Below are 21,084 nucleotides of genomic sequence, written 5' to 3' on the forward strand. Positions count from 1 at the left end.
CCCCCTAGCGTTTTGCCTACAAACTATATGCTTCCCTCGGGGCCATTCAAGACAGCGATAATTATAGACGCAGTGGTTATCACTTCTGCGGCCACAACTCGCAGGTGCGTCATCACACAGCCACCGCCATCGTGGTGGCACTGTCTCTTTATATGCAGCGGTACACCCGGTCAAATGCGTTGAAAGGAGGAGCGTTAGGGAGCGCAACAATAACAGAGCGTTAGGGGCATTTCCTCTTCCTCACTTTTTTGTGTCTCGGACCTTACCCTTTCCCTAGTGCAAGCTAGGAGACCAGACACTTGCTTTCCACTTAACCTCTCTGCCTTTCTTCATACAATATCTCTCTCTCTCCTTAGTGGTCATGTCACATGACATTTTTTTCGCATTTCGCGGACATCTTTGGTAAACGAAATAATTAAAATAAAAACAAACAGCAGAAATGCTCAAGTTGCCTTTGGTTTGGAAAAAATGCTTCACATACGAAAAACCTGGTTTTCTGAAGAGAACTGACCTCTAATATGGTCTTTTTTCAAGTTTAGAGCAGATGGTGCGTCATTGCACACGTGGTAAATCCATCCTAGATCTACTATTTAAAACAGAAATATTTAACGGTATTATGGAGCCTGGTATTTCAGACCATGATGTATTTTTTGTTGTTGTTGGCAGCTAACAAGAAATAGGACGAAGCTCTCAAAAATTATTTAGTGGTTCGGGACTTTCAAAACACCAATGACGTTTCAATAATAGAACATCTATTATTAAAAAGATTACATTTCTATATTAGACATATATCTTGACTATACAGTTGTTAATATCGAGACCTGATGGATGAGGTTCCAAGATGCGGTAAATTTTGCGTCGCATAATTCACGCCTACCAAAGTCCTTAAGAAACGGCATGTAAACCCTTGATTTACTAGGGATATAATTCACACAAAACGTAAAATTGAACAGCTCCGCAAGCAGGAAAAAGTGCCATGCTAAATCAATCTTGAACTGAAACAAAGACGATTATTTAAACTAAGAAAGTCCCAAGAAGCTCACTTCAACAACTGTCTTTCCCAGTGAAATGCGACAGCCAAAAGTTCTGGTGGTTTTTAAAGGAAAGAAGACAAGACGTTTCTGAAATAAAAAGTGGTGACGAGATAACAACTGATGCTCGGCAGATCTCAGCTCATTTTAATTCTTACTTTCACAGTGTTTTTTTTGACACGTGATGATTAGGTACCCGAGAGGGCTGATTCATGTGTAGCTGATGATTTAAAAATGTCGAATGAAGTCATATTATTTATGCTGCCAAAAACTAATAAAAAATCGTGATGGCTGGATGGTCATGGCTGCACTTGCCTTCCTAATTAATGAGGCAACATAGCATCCCATCGTTAGAATTGCGCGGAAAGGTCAGTAGGTTGCTTTTTCTTCATAATTGTCTTCTAGGAAATACAGAAGTAACCATGCCTGATTGTGTACATCCCCACTCAGCTAGGAAGACTGGACACAACCACAGTGCGGCACTTGCCCCAATTTCCGCTATAACGAAATTGCATAAATACAGTTTTTCCCCAAGAACTGTGTCCTAATGAAATTATCTGCCCTCTACTGTTCTTGAGGCCAATAATTTTGTATGCTAAATGGAAAATCAGTGTAATGTTTTATGATTGTACTTGAAATTTTCGCGTTCTGAATTTTCTCATTTCTTTTTACTTGTTTTTTTGCTGTGATTGCAATGTTTAGTCTTTTTTATTCAGCGATAAATGTACAACCCCTCCTGCTTGAACCACGCCGTGGTCTGCAGTATTGCTAAATAAATAAAATAAAAACAAGTTTGCTTGGAATCGCTCAAGCAAAGCCTATGCTTTGTAAGAGCGACATCACTCTAAAAGTAAGATGTTTGCCGGCAGTTGCAAGGGCACTGCAGTACAGATCTTTTTCGGGAAGAGTCAGACACATATAAACGATGCTAGGTCGATGGAAGAAGAAACGCTAATAGGTATATCTGTTATTAGCGGGACGTACTGCTTGTCTGGCCTATGCATAACTTTGTATTGACGGAAAGATCTGCGCCGCACTTCTATTGGTCTGTATTTAGACCGAAGCTGAAAGAAATGGTGGGATCGCCAGTAGTGTACGGCCTAACAGCACACAATAAACAAAAATGTGTATGCCTTGAAGGCAAGTCTTTGTCGCAAGAAAAAAAGAAGTAAGTAGTGCATCTTTTCGTGTGATCCTCTGCACTTAAACAGATTTGAGGGCGAACGTGTTGTCTGTTGAATAATTTATTCCTGAATAGGTTAGGTACATTCTTAGCACAATTGGAAAAAGTACAATCTTTTTCTCTGACAATATAAGACCTTAGCAATTTTCTTACTTAGAAATAAAAAAATAATATATATATATAAATAAATAAATAAATATATATATATATATATATATATATATATATATATATATATATATATATATATATATATATATATATATATATATATATATATATATATATATATATATATATATATATATATATATATATATATATATATATATATATATATAAGAATTGTATACTTAAGGGCTCTTTTTTCCGTGCTTTGACACGATAATAATGAGATCTAACAGATATAGTGCCAAGGAATGTATAAGGGAAGTTAGTAGAACAAATGTGATGTAAATAGGAAGAACGAAAACTGGGTGAAAAGATAACCTACCGTGAGCAGGAACCGAACCTACGACCTTCGAATAACGCGTTCGATGCTCTAACTACTGAGCTATCACAGGGGCCTTACCGCCATTCACTTTTTTTGGGTTTATATGTGAATTTAAACGTGGGAGTGTCAGTCAGTGCCATCTGTAGCCAAGCGGCGAGTGTGGAACACCCTTCTATGATCCTGCGTGGCGTCACGTAGCACGTGAACTTATTACGAGTGGGCAGCTGACCAGTAGTTCCTCGTATACAACTTAACGGCACCAAGTCTGCCAGTACGAGACCCTCGTTAATGAATAAGGAAAGACTATATATATATATATATATATATATATATATATATATATATATATATATATATATATATATATATATATGTGTGTGTGTGTGTGTGTGTGTGTATGTGTGTGTGTGTGTGTGTGTAAATCTGCTATTTGGCTCAACATGACTCGAAAATTTCATTTCAAGCCTTCTACGGAATGAATGATTATGAGTGGGGCAAAGCGTCTGTCAATCCATCCCTGTTTCCGTCCATGCGTCCATCCATCTGTACATGCGCCTGTTTGTGCGTCTGTTCTTGCGTCTGTTCACGCATCCGTCCATGCGTCTGTCCGTCTGTGCATCCATGCGTCAGTCCATCAGTACGTGCGCCCATTCGTGTGTCCATTCGTGTGTCCGTACGTGTGTCTATCTGTCTGCCTGTCCATCTGTGCGTACGTCCATGCGTTCCTCTGTCCATCTAGTTAACACTTCAAGTACCGCCATCTTGCTTCTTTTTATCATATATTCATTATATACAAGTACCACCAAGGACCGAATGAGATTATGTACCACATTTCTGCTGTCAGCGCTTTGTTAACACCAAGAGCGTGATAACGACGCCATGCTACGGTTTTCGTAACACGTGGACATGTGGACATGTGCCCGAACGCGGGTATGTGCTACAGGTCACGCACTACGACAACGGGGGACACACAAGCCACGCCCTAAGGAGCGTCCTCGTAAAAGAATTCAAATTGTCTGCGTATGAACGACTTTGCAATGGTACGAAAGACAGTTAACCACACATAAGTTATTTACTTGGTACCACCCTTCTTTTACTGAAATAACCAGCCGATAGTCCATCATCTCTAGTAATGTAGCTGCAGGAATATGAGTTTTAGCTTGCATGATGTGGCTGGTGGAAAAAAAAAATCATCCGCCTGACAGCCTTTGATAATTATACTATAACAAGAAGACATTATAAACTTTTTCCTCTTGAACACGTGTGTAACAACTCGCACGTTCTTTGCTGGTTTGGTGATGTACGGACTAGTGTTTCTTTTCTTTTGTTGTGATAGCAATTATATAGAGAGTCTTAGTTGGCTTTTGCCGCCACCGCAGCCGTTGGCGTCATGTTCAGTACAGGTATATGTAGAAAAACCATGACAAAAATAATTTACAAAAAAAAACTCCGAGAAACGGAATCGAACCGGTGACCTCCAGTTTCGCGGCGCTCAGCGCTAACCGCTCGGCCATAGAACGCACGTTCTTCGGCATAATGATCGCGAGCTATTTATAGACACAGTATACCACTGGCGGAACGCCCATCTTGGGGAAGTTGTAAAGAACATGCGCATGAGATTGAACTGCACGCTCGGCGCATCGCGCGTTGCGGTGCATGGGCTCGCCAACGTGTGCTTTGCCCTATATGGGGCATAGTCGCCCGCGCGCAAGTACGCGCGCCTGTTATTGTCAAATTGGATCATTCGCGAAACTTAAAACTAAAAGTGTGCAAAACCTATTGCCATATTAAAGCTAGACTTGGTGAGGATGGGACAAAAATCCAAAACTAAAAATTCAACGTATTTCTTTTTTTAAATTGTCGTAATTTTAAATATTAAAAAGTTGACTGTAAATCTACTTTATGGTTTATCTGAAACTTGACTAAATTGTTGAATACCTCAATTTTCGATCGAGTGTCATAAATGGGGAGGGGGGGGGCGTAGTGAGGCAATGTGCTATCAGGGCTTGTGTTCAGTTCGGGCCCCTCCGGCACATTGACGAGTCATCGAGGCATCGCGCACTTTTGCATGGTTGTTTTGTGCGTACATTCAGTAGTTCATTTATTTGATCATGTGCTGTTCACTGGCGTAACATTTCAGAGCTGTACTAGCTCACGGAATGTAGATAGCCGCTACTGTAACTGCTGGCTGCTTTTGTTGGCGCATGGCCGGTGTGCCCTCGCCTTTTGCGACGGTGAATGCGACATCCTGAGCGATGAAACGCCCCGAAGCGATATTCTTAAGTCTATACTCTTTCGCTGCAGTGGTTTTTCACGATTGGGCAGAGTGAGTTTTAAAACTACTTTGCCATTATTTTTATGAACAGTTGTATGAGAATTCCTATATATGCAAATATTGGTGTACATTACAGATAGAAAAATATGTTGGGTTCCACTTCCTGAAACCACCATATGATTAGGTATATATTGCAAGTGCACTACTTAGCTAATAAAGCAACCTCAATCGCTCCTCAATCTTTCTTATTCGTCTTTCTTTTCTCTCATGCACGCAAATGGCCAGCCATAAAGCCGCAGTAAGATCGCGTATTTGTCTAAAGGCATGTAAAAAATCAATAATTCAGAAAACTTTGAACTTCGTGCCATCTAGGGCAAATACACGACGTATTTACTGCTTTTGAACGTGACGTCATATTTTATGTTTTGATTTTTTGTTTAGTGTTGGTTGTCTCCTCTATACGTATGGCAATGGTGGCTAGGAGCCGCTGACTACTGGATACATGAACTTCTATTGAAGTTATGGTACCAGTTTACATATACCTCGCGCTTACTTGTAAGGGGGACAGTAAGTCATCAGGCGCATTAACTGGAAAGAGTTTATTTAGATTACATAGCGAACGAAATTTACTTAGTACACTGCAGAGGCCCCGCGAAACAAGCACTCTGTTCAAGCACGGCGAAGTAAGAACTGTGACACATGTTAGTTAACGCTCTCTACACCTGTGCGTATGATTCGTGCGTCCTCTGTGTTTGAGGAACGCGTTAAGTGTCGAGCTGTGAACGTTCGTACTCGTCCTGTGTGTGTTCTTTTAGTGTGTTTTTTGTGCTAGAGCAACACGCTGCACGTTTCGCACTGCTTGTCGTTCTTCACGTGGCATTCAATTTGTTGCTATCGCATTCATTGCTTCACCCTTGCAGCGAAACTATGACTTCGTTTTCTTTATTAAAGGAAACTTAACCGCTTCTCGATCACCGATTTTGAAATCCATGGCCTTGCAACAAAAGCACGATAACATGATATATATTTAAAATAGAAACATACAGAAGGCGGTCACGTTGATTTGTTCTCGTTACGATGTATCCATATCACAAGTTCATTGTTTGAACATTGTTTAAATATGTACCTTGCTTGCTTAGATTCAAACTGGCCCAGAAGATGGCTTCTTTTTTATTCTAGAGCTTTTTCTTTTGGTGGGATTTTTCATTCTTCACAACTGACCAATTTTACCAAGAAGTCTTCTTAGAATAAAAAAAATGTTCTAAATTTCATCACGTTAGCATCAAGCTTCAGTTTCCAGGTCTGCATCATAAAACAAAAATGCGCCTCACAGCCCGAGCAGCGGGAACCTTTGAGCTCCGGACTGTTTCACGGAACCCTTGAATACGAAGAGTTGAGGGAATTTCGGCAAGCTGGTTAAAATGATGTACACGTTCCTGTATTTTAGATAAAAGCTCGTGAGCATTCCTTATTATTAAGCGGAACTTCAGGATTTGAACTGCACATTTTGCGTTAACTGCTGCTGTACTTGCAGTGTACTTGCATACAGGGCTGTGCTCTGTTGTCGTAGACGTTCCCTTTATTCCCTAGCTGTCTACACATTTCTGTCGCTGTTTTTTGAAGTACTTGGTATTCAGTCAATCGACTAATGAATCTTGCTAGTGCATAACAGGATTATTACGATGCGTAAAATATACAGACGAGGGTCCCAAAGTACTTTACTGCAACAGGACTGTTGGTGATGGTTACATATAAATAATACTATAGGATTAGCATCATGTTGAACAGCAAGACATAACTAAAGAAATACGCATACTTGAAGAAAAGGACAAAAATTCATGAAACTAAAAACAAATATTCTGATGAACAAGCATGCTATATAGACACACGAATACAGTAAGCTAATGAAAAAGGCAGGTAAAAATTTAACTTGGCCTATTTAATAAAATATTGAATGATATTCATTATGAATATTTTTAATATGGACAGCTCTGAAACACTAAGACCGATTTATCCATCACTTTATTACTTAACAAGTCATATGTAAATATGTATTATTATATATTGTTACTATATACGACTGCCCGTCATAATAGTTGGCCAATGCTTTTACAGCATTATCATTACTTTTATTCTCTCCCCCTCCAATCACTCTACGCTAATGTGACAAAGTGTCATTCGAGTTAAAGTCAAGAATACGAACATTTGTTTTTAGGTTGGGACGTCAAAGATCCTATAATAAGAGGTCTGTGAAAGTAAATATTGTGCGATTTCATAAGAGAGAAGCCGTTTAAGTTTCGGGTTTACATTTTTACTCTTTTAACGTCGAGGCTGAAAAGGACGTTTTACTGAAGTCAGCAATTTCACGAACTTTCTTCGGAAGTTATAAGGGCCGAAGGCCCTTATAACTTCCGAAGTATATAACTTATCTATATCCGTGAGTGTTATCTTGAATTATAATATATCAGTAATCCTTAACCCAGAATCAGTGCAAGCCCCGTCACGGAGGTCCAGTGCCTAAGGCACTCGGCTGCTGACCCGCAGGTCGCGGGATCGAAACCCAGCTGCGGCGGCTGCATTTTGTTCACAAGTGAAAATGCTGTAGGCCCATCTGCTCAGATTTGGGTGCACGTTAAGGAAACGCAGGTTGTCGAAATTTCCGGAGACTTCCACTATGGCGTCTCTCATATTCATATGGTGGTTTTAGAATGTTAAACCCTCCATACAAATCAATCAATCAATCAATCAATCAATCAGATTTACCTCAAGGTGGTTTCCTATTTCGCTATGTTAGTCTGCAATCTTTACAAACATGAGCGTGTACGTGCAGTGGGTGTGTCGTACAGACTAGGTAAGGAAGACCAGCTAGTTTTAGGACGGACATAAAATGTTGTAAAGGTGAAGCACAAGTACGGAGGCTATGCGCACTTTATATCTGCTGTTATGAGTGCAAAAAAAACGCAGTTTTAGTGGAGCGCATTAGCTGGGGGTGTGGGAGCCGCGAAAATTTCTTGAAAGTAGCTAAATTGATGAACATGCTTTTTATTGGGTGGGCTATCGAATAAGCATAAAATAGTGGCTTATTTGCATTATTTTTATTATTTCTTGTTGGACGCATCGTCCTGGTAAACGTCGGAGAAACGTCGACCCAGTGCATGAATAGCCCAACACCACTACCTACGCGTAATAATTGATGATCGCCTTTCTTAGTGCCTTGCTGTTACCTCTGCGTGGCGCAAATCACAACCGCTGCTTAGGTATGTGGCCGCCTCGATTGTTAGGGACAATGACTTTGACCAGATGACCGCACTACAGGTGTACCAATCAATTGTACTGTCTTGCGAAATGCATACCATGCCAGTTTCGAATGTGCCACCTTGTCTCAACTTCTCCATTGGAACGAGATCATCGTGTTGCTCTCCGAGTCATCCTTGGCTTACCTCGCTAGGCCCAATTCATTCCGCCACTCACTGAAGCACATCAGTCGCCCTCAAGTGCTTGAGGCTGAACAGGAAGTGTTACATAATATATCAAGAGTACGCACCAATTACAAGAGAGCAAAGCACTCTTTATTCAGCTAATTTGGCATTCGCTGTTCCACAAAGGGAAAAGTGAGGCATTATTTATGGCTACTTATGGTAATTCCGACGTCACCATTTCTTCGACAACATCGAAGATCACTGCAACTACAGTTTCTTTCATTATCTTTCAATTCCTGAGCTGCAGAAGATGTGACAAACTTGGTTTGGCACTATTTCAGTTAGCACTATTGCACTTCTTCAACAAATGTGGATATTTTATTAAAGTACTTATGGGTACATCTTTCATCTTTTCGCAGCAGTGGTGTTGCATAGCCCTTCGATTGAGATCATAAAGATATAATACTTCCCCCATCCAGAATAATTAAATAATGCAGAGGATTGTATAGGTAAAGTTATTAGAACTAATGTTATATAAATAAGAAGAATGAAAAGTGGGTGCAAAATAACTTGCCTTGAGTAGGAATCGAACCTACGACCTTCGAATAACGCGTTCGATGCTCTAACCACTGAGCTATCATGGCACCCAACCCCCCAGCCACTATATAGGGTTTATATGTGAATTTAAAAGTGAGAGAAATTCACATATAAATTCATTAAAGTAGCTGGAGGGATGGCCGCCGTGATAGCTCAGTGGTTAGAACATTGAACGCGTTATTCGAAGGTGGTAGGTTCGATTCCTACTGACGGCAAGTTATTTTTTCACCCACTTTTCTTTCTTCTTATTTACATAACATTGGTTCAAATAACTTCCCATATACCTTCCTCTGCATTATTGTCTCTTAGATCTCATTATTATTGTGTCAAAACACGGAAAAACGAGCCCTTAGTATACACTTTTTCCCTTATATATATATATATATATATATATATATATATATATATATATATATATATAGAGAGAGAGAGAGAGAGAGAGTGTCCCAGGTAAATTTTGCCAAAATATGCTGATACACGCTATGACGACGCAACTAAATGCACGTTGCTCACCGTTGCCTGGAGTTAGACTATTTTTGTGTTTTAAATTGTTGTTTAACTAGACCTGTTTAATCAACCAACCTTTGTAGGAAGAAAATGGATAAGAAATTTCAATAAAAAAGTTGTAGATTGGTTTGCGAAACGTTCGATTAGACAGTCTTGAACTTTATATCTTTTGAGTATTAGTGTTTTTCTGCTAATTACAAATGCCCACGAAATACAAAAAGAATGTCACTTGAGAAACCCGCTCGAGCGTCAATGCGCACGACACCTCGTCATTTCCACGACCTCGACATTTCCGAAACCTTGACAACTTCGCTACAAGATTGAGGTGTTGCGAATATTTCTTGGACAGGCCCTCTAACCACGAAAAAAGTCATCGTCGTAGAAAGAATCATTGGACACCGAACAGTAATCGAGACAAGGGTCTGAACCTTTATATCACCGCAGTACAGAAAGATGTAGTACGGGAATACTACAAACAGAAGAAATGTGAGAAAGCTTGACAAAATCTGAAAAAAATGAGTATGACAAATCTGACATCTAGGACTGACATAATAATAAAACCAGCTGACAAAGGTGGAGCATTTCTAGTCCTAATGCAACCAACTACTTACAAGAAGCTTACCTCCAACTAGACGACTCAAAATTTTACGAACGCCTCCCAGGTGATCCCACAGACGAATATAAACCTATCCTATCAACAGAACTAAACAAACTGTTGGACGCAGAAAAGACAACCAACACTGATAATAAACTGATGCAAGCGGAAAAAATAACAGCGCGAGACGTATCGTGCGGGAAACAATTTAGTCGGTGGTTTCTGAAAATGCTCTACATCCCAGTGTTCATACTTTGGGTTTCCAGCTCATAATTAAAAGGTAGGTAATTAAGAATAATAATAATTTGTATAGAGAGAAATGAAAAAATAGCCGGAGTACTTACAGGCTAGTGCAAGTAGTTTGCGCTTGGTTCAATTCGCCTCCTAATCCTAAGTGCCTTTCACTTTCAAATTATTGGTTAAAGTTATGTGGAACACCGTGTATATATATATATATATATATATATATATATATATATATGGGAGAGAAGTGTATACCTAAGGGCTCGTATTTCCGTGTTTTAACACAATATTAATGAGATATAACAGACAGTAATGCCAAGGAATGTACAGGGGAAGTTATTAGAACCAATGGAATGTAAGTAAGAAGAAAGAAGAAAGAAAAGTGGATGAAAAAATTACCAGCTGTGAACGCGTTATTCGAAGGTCGTGGGTTCGATTCCTGCTCACAGCTGGTAATTTTTTCATCCACTTTTCTTTCTTCTTTCTTCTTATTTACATTCCATTGGTTCTAATAACTTCCCCTGTACATTCCTTGGCATTACTGTCTGTTATCTCTCTCTCTCTCTCTCTCTCTCTGTAAATATATATATATATATATATATATATATATATATATATATATATATATATATATATATATATATATATATATATATATATATATATATATATATATATATATATATATATAAAGGTGTATTTGGGTGCGAAACTCATGGAAGTCGCTGGTTATCAGTTCCACTCACCACCAGTGCACGCTATTTTATTATGGCATGCGTGACGTCATGTGATTCGTTGAATGTTATCATTCTTTTCTACCAAACTTTCAGCTGCTACAAGTCATTCAATTTCACTGCCAGGCTAAAAAAAGCTAAAATGTTTCGATCTCACGTGCAGCTGACTATTGAACGATATCGTTCACCGAAATGCAAAGGCTCGCGCAACAAGCTGCTTCTTACGTCCCGGCTCGCAAGAATTACAATGTTGCCTCACTGCATGAGGGCTCACGTGGTTATCAAAATATTTCATTATAAAGTAAGTGTACGACATAGTGCGCAAAATTTTTTCAACTAAATTGTGAACAAACAAGACTTATATGTAACACAGATTATGTTAAAAATTGGGTGTTATTGCTCCCTTAAGTACTTGCAAAAGGGACTACTACCAACATCGAAGGTCGTTGTCCTTACAAGCACTCACGGAGCCCCTTAGCAGACTCACTCTAAACGAAGTGGACAGCCCAGTTTTATTGATGGAATCTGCCGCCACAATTTTCCATTGCGTGGTGTCTTTGGATGTACAGTGGATACCTTCATACGGGGACATTGCTGGAAATGAGGATGGTGATTGCCTCGCTTCAACTTGTGACGATAGTTAGTGTAAGTGACCTGTACCTTTATGCATGATGAGAAACGCTAATCTGATTTTACAGTGGCGCCTCCTAAAGCAGCATCCAGACCAGCGCGTCGCGTTCTTCCCCATGTCCATGATCGTTGCTTGCCTCGTCCTTCTATAGCACTGTTATATAAACTAATAATCAGCTCAGTGTTGGCGCGTGAACACTTATACCGTCCACGTCGTGTTGAAAGTTCGTTGTGCGCAGCTTGTAGCTCCTGTGACACACTTGATCATTTTATAGGACACTGACCCGCAAATGTTGCACAGCGGGCTTTGCTGATTAAGGAATATAAATTTCTAGGATGTAAGTGCACGACCATGGGCGATTGCCTTTTTCCGAGTAGTTGCGTTTCCCAAGGGGTTGTTTTTTTTCACTATTCAATATTCTTCTACCTTTCTCCTCCAATGTTCCTTCTCTTTACCCTTTTCTTCCTTCTGAGAAAGCAGGTAGGTGTTGTACCTCCTTACGTCGCAGTTGTCGGCCAACACCTCTCCCTCTTATTTACGAGTGTGACATTCCAAGTGTGTCAACCAAAGTAAGGCACACGTCTTGACAATCGTTCCCGTCATTTCCTGTCACGTAAAACTAAACAAATAACCAACAGAACAATATAACTCTGACATCTTCAATACTGGTTCACTGATCTCCGCGAATTCTTCTCCCTATCTTCATTGGCGTTGTTCGTAGCTTTTCAAATACACAAGCAATACCGGCGCCTAAATTTCCTCACTCTCTCTTGTAGAATATGTTATACCCATAAATTATACCTGATTCGCAGATTTCTGTCGTCATTTAAAATTTTAATGATCTTTATATTGGCCTTTGTGCATTCAAATTGTCAAAGGTACGTCACCATTGCTGGAAGGGCTTTTAGTTAAACATTTTGAGCGCCTTCAGGCCGTTAGTATAAAGGTTATGAAAATGTTAAAATCCATACTGAAATGGTGACAAAAGTGTCATTTCTGGGTACGTTATCGAATCATTGTGAACGTGTACACCTAGGATACATCATTTTATCATGCACACCAGTGGTATACAAGAAATGACGCATCGGCCAAGAGATTAAAAATTGCCAAAACAGCTAAGGTAAACCGTACATTAGTTATGACGTTATTTCTTCTATTACAATGTGTAGTAATTACCAGGAACCAAACACAATATCCCAAACTGTATTGCATGTCATCGACTACATTATAATTCTGCCCCTTGAGAAATAAGACGTGGTTGAATATATCATGCGCTTTGATGGTTCACGGTGGAAGATCCCGTTCCACAAAACTACCGCTATTGCCCTTTTTGACGTTCCATAAATCAGTATACAGAAACAGATGAACAGCCGTTGTATTGCATGCATTATTCGCTGCTTAAAAATCTCCGCACAAACCTCGCACTGACGTGCGTTGCAGTCAAGGCGTGGTATTGGCAAGCTTTGTACCATACCTTGAGATTGTTGACATTTTTTTTTCTTCCTTAAAACAAAAACTGATCTTTTGAAAGTTTCTGCATGTCTTACTAACAAACTATACTATGTAACATTAGATAAACCATAATTTTACCTTCATTGCTACATTGCTTAAAATTAAGCCGCAACATGTTTCAAAACGCTCAATTACCCAACTTCCTCAAAATATTCCGGCAACATTTTTTCCCACTTGCTCCCAAATTATTTTCATCAATAAATATAGGAGCATATGAAACAGGATATTTTATTGTACTACTGGTGAAAAAAATTCTATTTTTCATAGGAAACACTAAACATGAAACATATTATTTTTCGCCAGGGTGAAAAATAATGTTAAAACAGAAAAAAATGAATAAACTACCATAGTCATGAAGGAGTGGCGCCTTCAGTATAAAGAAAAAATTGTTTCATAGTAGTTGCTAGAATCAGTAATAATATATAAATTATTTAGTGGAGGCAGTTGTACTCGAGTGCCCAATGTTTGAAGTGCCCCATTATGTTTTTGCGAATTATAACACCTCAATATCTACTTCTCATATTCACATATGCCTCTGCACAATTTTGTGCAGCATGATTGGAGATAATCGAAATTTTGACCGGGTATGATGATCAAGAAATGTGTCCACCATATATGGATTATAGAAAGGAGCTCTCTGCGAGCTACCTGCAGCATTCCCTATACTGTTGCAGAAGGCATCGTCAGATGCGTACAAACATTGATTCCAGTAAATATACACATTAACAAAAATATATTTTTAACCAGTTAAAATAAGCGGTTGAGTTGAATAAGTGAATTCAAGCCCTTCCTTCGAATATTCCATAGTCACTTCAAAATTTCTGAATGGTGGCTACTAGTATCCACCACGGGGCGACCAACACAGGTTTTTTTAGGAAGTGAAATCGAAACTTACGCACTTAACGTTGCATCTACCATTCGCTTTCTAAACGCCTTAAAGACGACACTGCTTTCTTCGCATCCGGGGAAGAGGTTACGCCAGCATCGATAAGCGGCCATGGGACAGGAAAGCGCTGCCTGGACACGAACTATTGAAGAGTTTTCTAATCGGGGCGCCAAAAGTTTGGGGCCTCAAAACCTTTTGCGTATGCATGCTTTGGGTCAAGCAGGAGTGAAGAGTTATCGCATAGGGTCGCCCACACTTTGTACATTCATTGAATTCTTGGTCACTCTAGTAGTGGACGACAGCCGTCACTTGGATTGGTGCCGTCACGTTTGTCCGACGCAAAGCTTTTGGGGCAGGCTTTGGAGCTCCCCCTGAATTCGAGACATATCGTCCTCAACCCTAAACCCAAACGCGGTTTAGGTTTTGCGCATTCGCAGCTGCCTTGACGCTATTTCTTCGGGACCCCAAATTTTCGGAGCCCCTATTCAAAAACTCCCTATTGTCACGTCGCTTTTGTAGAAGATTGTTGAAGGCTGAACAACAGGGCTCTTGCCAAGCGCGTCGGTTGAGCTTTCTCGAAAGAGCGGGGATTGTTTATTTGTTTGTTTTCTTGAAATTGTGGCTCACACCCACTCAGGGGGATTTGCCTAGAAAGCGTAGAGTACTTTTTCTATGAGCATTACAAATATATGTGTGAGATCTAACTTGTATAAAATATAACTGATGTAATGAAAACCACAGAAAAAGAGAGAAAAATGGGGAAAAGAGGAAAAGTCAATTTTAAAGAGATTCCGGGTTTTGAAATGACCACACAGCTGCGTTTGCTTCACCTAGTCATTAATATTTTATGCTAAAACACCTTTTCATGATAGTTGCGCGCACACTTCTTTCTCTTGTTTTGTGCCGTTGCCTTTGCATACGACCCACAACAACAGACAGGTGGAAATATTCCTCAGCCACACACAGAAAAAAGAGGATCATCTTGATGCAGTAAGGTTGCTCCGAAACAAAAAAAAAACATCAGGAACAACAACGAATTGGCTTACACATTGTATGCGAAAGGGCACAAATAGTGAAATACTACGCACGCACAGTTTACAAAGGGTGAGGCAATCGCAGTAGCACAAATAAAGGCAACAAAAAAGTAAATGAACAATGGGAGATATCAGGAATAAACAAAATATGGGTGCCTGCGCACCACACAAACTCTGTCGGAGCTGGTTGTCTTTATATTGTTTGCGTTGACTACACATTGTCCGGATGACGCATTGCCTGTAGTAGTAGGTCGTATGCAATGTAAATGATGGTCTAAATGTGTAGCTTGACGCCAGATAACGGTGACGGAAACAGTGTCGTCATTGAGGACGTTTACGAAGCGAATGGCAAATTCACTGTTTGGTGTATCTATTTCGGTTTCGTGTGTTAAATGAGCCAGATTTCATCACTCCGCGGTGTTCACCGATAGCCGCCTTTAAGAAATTTCGAAGTGGCTGCAGAATATTCGCAGGAAGGACTTCAATTGGCCCATTTTACTCAACCGCTAATTCCCACTGGTTAAAAAATTCAGTATGTAAATTTATACAGGGTGTCCAAGGCAATTTTACCCTCAGTTTTACAATATGCCGTCACACGCGATTACGACGTGACCAAATGCATGTTGTTCACCGTTGCCTGGAGTTTGTCAGACTATTTTTTCTGTTCTCAAATATTGTTTACTTAGATATGTTTAATTAACTAACTTTTCATGAAATGAAGATACATAAAATATTTCAGTTCGAAAGTTGTACATTACTTTCCAAAACATCCAATAAGACAGATTTAATCTTTATATCTTTTAGGTGTTAGTGTTTTTCTGCTAATTACAAATGCCCGCGAAATACAAAAAAAAATACCACGTGAGAAACCCGCTCATGAGCCAGTGGGCACAATGATCCTAGTTCTCCCTAACGTTGCGCGTACGAACGACCATAGCATTTGCCCCATTGTGCTGTCTCGGCAGGGCCGCAACGATGGTGGTGTATGAACACATTTTGCTATTGGCCACAAAAACGATAACCGTTGTGACTGCTTATCGCTGTCATGAACCGTTGATAGGGAAGCGTGTCGTTCGTACGCGAAACGTTAGGGAGCACTAGAATCATCGTGCGCACTGACGCGCGAGCTGGTTTTTCACGTGGTATTTTTTTCTCGGTATTTTGCCGGAAAATGAAATTAGCAGAAAAATACTAATACCTAACAGATATAATGTTCAAAACTATCTATTTCGACGTTTTGCGAACCGATCTACAACAGTTCTAGTGAAATTTTCGATTCATCTTCTTTCCTTCAAAAGTTAGTTATTTAAACATATATAATAAACAATATTTGAAAACAGAAAAATAGTCTAACTTGGTGAGTAACATGCATTTGGTCGCATTGTAATTGCGTGCTCCGGCGCATTTTTTAAATTATGGCTAGTGTTATGTGCGACACCCTGTATTATTACTGGCGTAATAAATGTTTGTACGCCTCTGAAGGTGCTTTCTGCGCAGTAAAGACAATACCCCTGGTAGCATGCAGACACCTAATATCGGTAATTTTTCAATAACAGTGGACACACTACTTGAAACCCTCTGTATATAAGATGTATGAAAAACAAAGCCGGTAAAAGAGACTTACTGGGACGCCACAATTTCTTTTACCAGTTTTTCTTAGTAAAATTAAGTATTCAGTAAAGTAAGTAAGTAAAGTAAACAATCAAGTATTCGCATTACACAACAAATGTAGTGCATGCCAAAATTATAATGCTCAATGTGCTGCGTAGGCGAAATAAATACGACTGAGCATTTACATTGTTCAATTGCTCATACGTGATATTCATGATGACTCAAGACATCCAGTGTTTTTTTTTTCACTGCCCTATTTGCCGTAGTGGATTGGTTGCCTTTTTTTCAGCCACAGCTGCGGGCTCATGTACTGTGCAATGTCAGTGCGCGCTAAAGAACACCATACGGTCGAAATTTCTGGAGCCGCTTAAAAGTGGCGTCACTCATAGTCATATCATATTTTTGGAAAGTAAAACCCCGGATAATAATAATAATAATAATAATAATAATAATAATAATAATAATAATAATAATAATAATAATAATAATAATAATAATAATAATAATAATAATAATAATATATTATTATTATTATTATTATTATTACTATTATATTATTATTATTATTATTATTATTATTATTATTATTATTATTATTATTATTATTATTATTATTATTATTATTATTATTATTATTATTATTATTATTATTATTATTATTATTATTATTATTCGTCTGTGTAACATTTTCGTGTTGCGCTTTCAGCACTTCTTTGTTTAATTAGACAATTTACTTTGTTTCCAATATCCCCCATTTCTCGTAACCTAAGCCTTATCTATTTTTATTATTGATGTAATGTTTATTGTATACCTGCTCACAGTCCATGGACTACATATATGGGGCTACAGTGATTGAAAATTGTGTTTTTATTGCTGGTGTATCGTCATGTTTTTGCTGTTGGTAAATTCTAACATTTGTTGATCTTAAAAAAAAAACAGCTCCACTTGTAAAGCACGCGTACTTCTTTAGGAGCGTATTTCCGCGGCGCTCTCTTACTTCCCATCTTCTCACCGTACAATTGCTACTCGAGGTGCGAGAAGTGATCAAGAATATCATCAGAAAAGAACCACAAACGCTGCGTAGGATAAGCCTCTCGTAAATCACTTGTCGCCTTTACGTTTCCTTCGTAGACTCGGCTCTCCATCGGGGCTTAGCAGTTTAGCTTCGCTGTCAGCAGTTGAAGCAGCCAGTAACGAACGAAATTCGGACGATCTTTTTTTTTTTTCGGGAATGAAATAAGGGGGGGGGGGGAAGATGTTTCCTGTGTTTGTGTAGTCTCCTAAAGCTCCAGGAGCTCACATTTTTTTGCCCAAGGTTCACTCTGATGGGCCAAATCGCGCTGTTTACTACTTTGTAGCACTCGCGGACTCAGCACGTGGAGAAAACCATGGTCGCAAAAAGTGCTGAGCCGTCTGTTGATTCTCCTGGAGTGGCCCCGAGCTGCATAGATACTTTTTTCATATTTCGGCTCCTCTGAAATGTTTCATCATTCTTTTGAATTCGTCTATACTATTCTTAGCAATCGTCTATTAAAGTAACAGCGACAGTTGCAAGTTCATTCGACGCACACTTTCGCCAATTCCCGTTCGTCGAGTGGGCACTTGCTTCTGTTTGTCAACATTGTTGACGATGGGTATCATTGAAAAGAAGCAAGAATTTAGGGTAAATCAAGTCAATATATTCACGTGATTAAACTTTTTCGCGAAATTAGAGGAGAAATGGTACAAATGTAGGATTATGAAATTTTTTTCGTTATTGAACAATTGTTAATATTTCAAATAAAAAAAACTTTGAAATGAGAGCTTCAGTTTGTACCTTTTGCTTATTATTCAATTCACAAGTAAGTTTCGAAAGAACGAATAAGTTATAGTAGGTTCAGTGCGCCTCCATATAGTGTATGTAGAAGAGATACAGTTTCTTCGTGAGGCAAAGTAAGGGTGGAAACTTCCAGCCAACAAGCCAGTAGCTACAATAAACGTTGAAACAGCTCTTTGAAGCCGCAGACAAAAATTCATAGGTGGAGTTTATATGATACCTGTCCAGCCTAAAGATTAAGTGTGCTTGAAGATAAACCACTTCATTTTGTTTTCACGTGTCTGTTCTGGAGAGGTTCACACAGACACGCGATGCACGTAAGCATTGCAAACTAGCACACTATGTTAAGTGAACAGCTTTTTTTTTTGGCTATGCATTTTTCAACATTCGCGCAACTTCGTCGCTGTTTTTGCAGCCGCACGGCACGTTGCGTTCGTGTGCCACGTTGCACACGAGCAGGCTGAGTGAGGGAGGATATGCGCGTGTTGTGGCTGATGTGACAGAGAAGCAGGCTAACAATGTATTTTATCAACACACAGCAAAAAAAAACTCTGGTAATTGCGCTAATGTTGAAGTTGCCAGAAAGTAGCCATCACACAAAGTAGCCACTGCCACGCTTGGCAACCCTGTTGGTTATTACTTTTGCTTGTGATTAGATAGATAGATAGATAGATAGATAGATAGATAGATAGATAGATAGATAGATAGATAGATAGATAGATAGATAGACAGATAGATAGATAGTACGATAGATAGATAGATAGATAGATAGATAGATAGATAGATAGATAGATAGATAGATAGATAGATAGATAGATAGAAAGAGAGATAGATAATGTGATTTTGTGTATTCGTTGTCTTTTTTCTATTTTCTTTCAATTTTTTTCCGGCATTTGTTTCTAAATCTTGCTCAGGGTGCAGTATCTCAGTCGCGAGAAAATTTTTTCTTGATTATACGAACAATGCGCTATGAATGCGAAACAAAAATAGAAAAATGTTCCAGTTGAATAAAAAAACACTATACATGACCGTGTTCAATGTTTCACACTTTCGTATCACCATCAGTGTACTGTCAGCGAAGTATTATCAGGAGTGCCCAAAGGTTCAGTCCTCGGACCCCTTTTGTTTTTAATTTTCGTCAATGATCTGCCCACCGGTATTACATTACCCATCCAGTTTTTTGCCGATGATTGCGTCCTGTACCACCACGTTAGCTCGCATAACGATCAGTTGCTTTTACAACGTGACCTCACAACAATTGAAAAATGGTGCACTCGGTGACTGAAGTAACTAAACGTCAAAAAATGTAAATTTATGCACGTATCGCGAAAACATTCTCTCATACCCTACTCCTACTCTTTGCAGTCTCTTCTTATTGAGCTGGTTGATTCATACAGGTACCTCGGGGTTACCATCACAAGCAAAATCACATGGCCCGAACATAATCATAATCTGGCAGCGGCCACTAACAAATGCCTGGGATTCATTAGACGGTCACTTTAATCATCACCACTTTCGAACCGAAAACTGGCATTTGAAACATTTATCCGCACTAAAGTGGGGTTCGCATCAGTAATAAGGAACCCACAACAGGCGTACCTTGTTGACCTATTCGAAGCTGTCCAAAACCGCGCCGCCCGTTTCATTACATCCCAGTACGACCATCCGCTAAGTGTCACAAATATCAAATCATCCCTGGACATTGAATCGTTAGCACTTCGTAGAAAAATCTCTCGCTTATGCCTCTTTAACAAGCTCTATTACAACTTTCCACACTTACGTGAGGTGTTTCTTCTCCCGCCAAACCGCACTTCACGCCGCCTGTCCAACTCCCGCAGTCTTCGAAAAATTCACGGCTCTACCAATTCGTTCAACAACTCTTTCTTGCCAATAGCCATTGCAGAGTGGAAAAGTTTACCTGACCATGTTGTGATTGTACGTGGCCCCATAAAATTTCGAAACGTACTAACAAATTTATTGAGTGCTGATGCGTAACGAATTGAGATTCTTGTGTATTTGTGTTTTCCTCTTGAGCGCATTATCCTTTACGTGCATTTTGATGATTTCCATGTAAACTTTATTTCTTTTCTGCTTTATTAATGACGGTTTCAACGTTATTTTTCTCTTGTGTATGCTCCCCCTTATGTAATACCCCGGCAGGGGCCTTTAAGGTTAAATAAATAAATGATGACGATGATAATTTTGTTGACATTTAGTATTCTAAATATAGAGATATAACAAAAGTGCTGCAAGAAGAAAACAGATCAACGAGCGTGAGATTATTCTCGCACCCACGTTCGTTCATCTGTAACGCCGCAGAATAACCTTAATTGCCAATCTTGTTATTTTTTTATCTTGTCTGAATTTTCCAGAAACGATTGGAAGGAACAGTTGGAAACCCGCGGCTAAGGCTTCCCTAAAAAAAACTAGGACTACCAGTTATTAAAAATCCCGACACTAACAATATACAAGGCCAGCGACACATGTTTTCTACGTTCGGCGAGCAACCAACTTTTT

At 39.3% G+C, this 21,084-nt stretch overlaps 1 protein-coding gene across 1 annotated transcript in view; it reads right to left on the reverse strand.

Annotated features, from left to right (window-relative positions):
- Window positions 1-21,084, reverse strand: part of LOC119161279 (QRFP-like peptide receptor) — a 280,506-nt gene that overhangs the window by 259,068 nt on the left and 354 nt on the right. The gene's annotated exons all lie outside the window — the stretch shown is intronic.

Source organism: Rhipicephalus microplus, chromosome X (genome assembly GCF_043290135.1).
Source record: "Rhipicephalus microplus isolate Deutch F79 chromosome X, USDA_Rmic, whole genome shotgun sequence".
Classification (NCBI taxonomy): domain Eukaryota; kingdom Metazoa; phylum Arthropoda; class Arachnida; order Ixodida; family Ixodidae; genus Rhipicephalus; species Rhipicephalus microplus.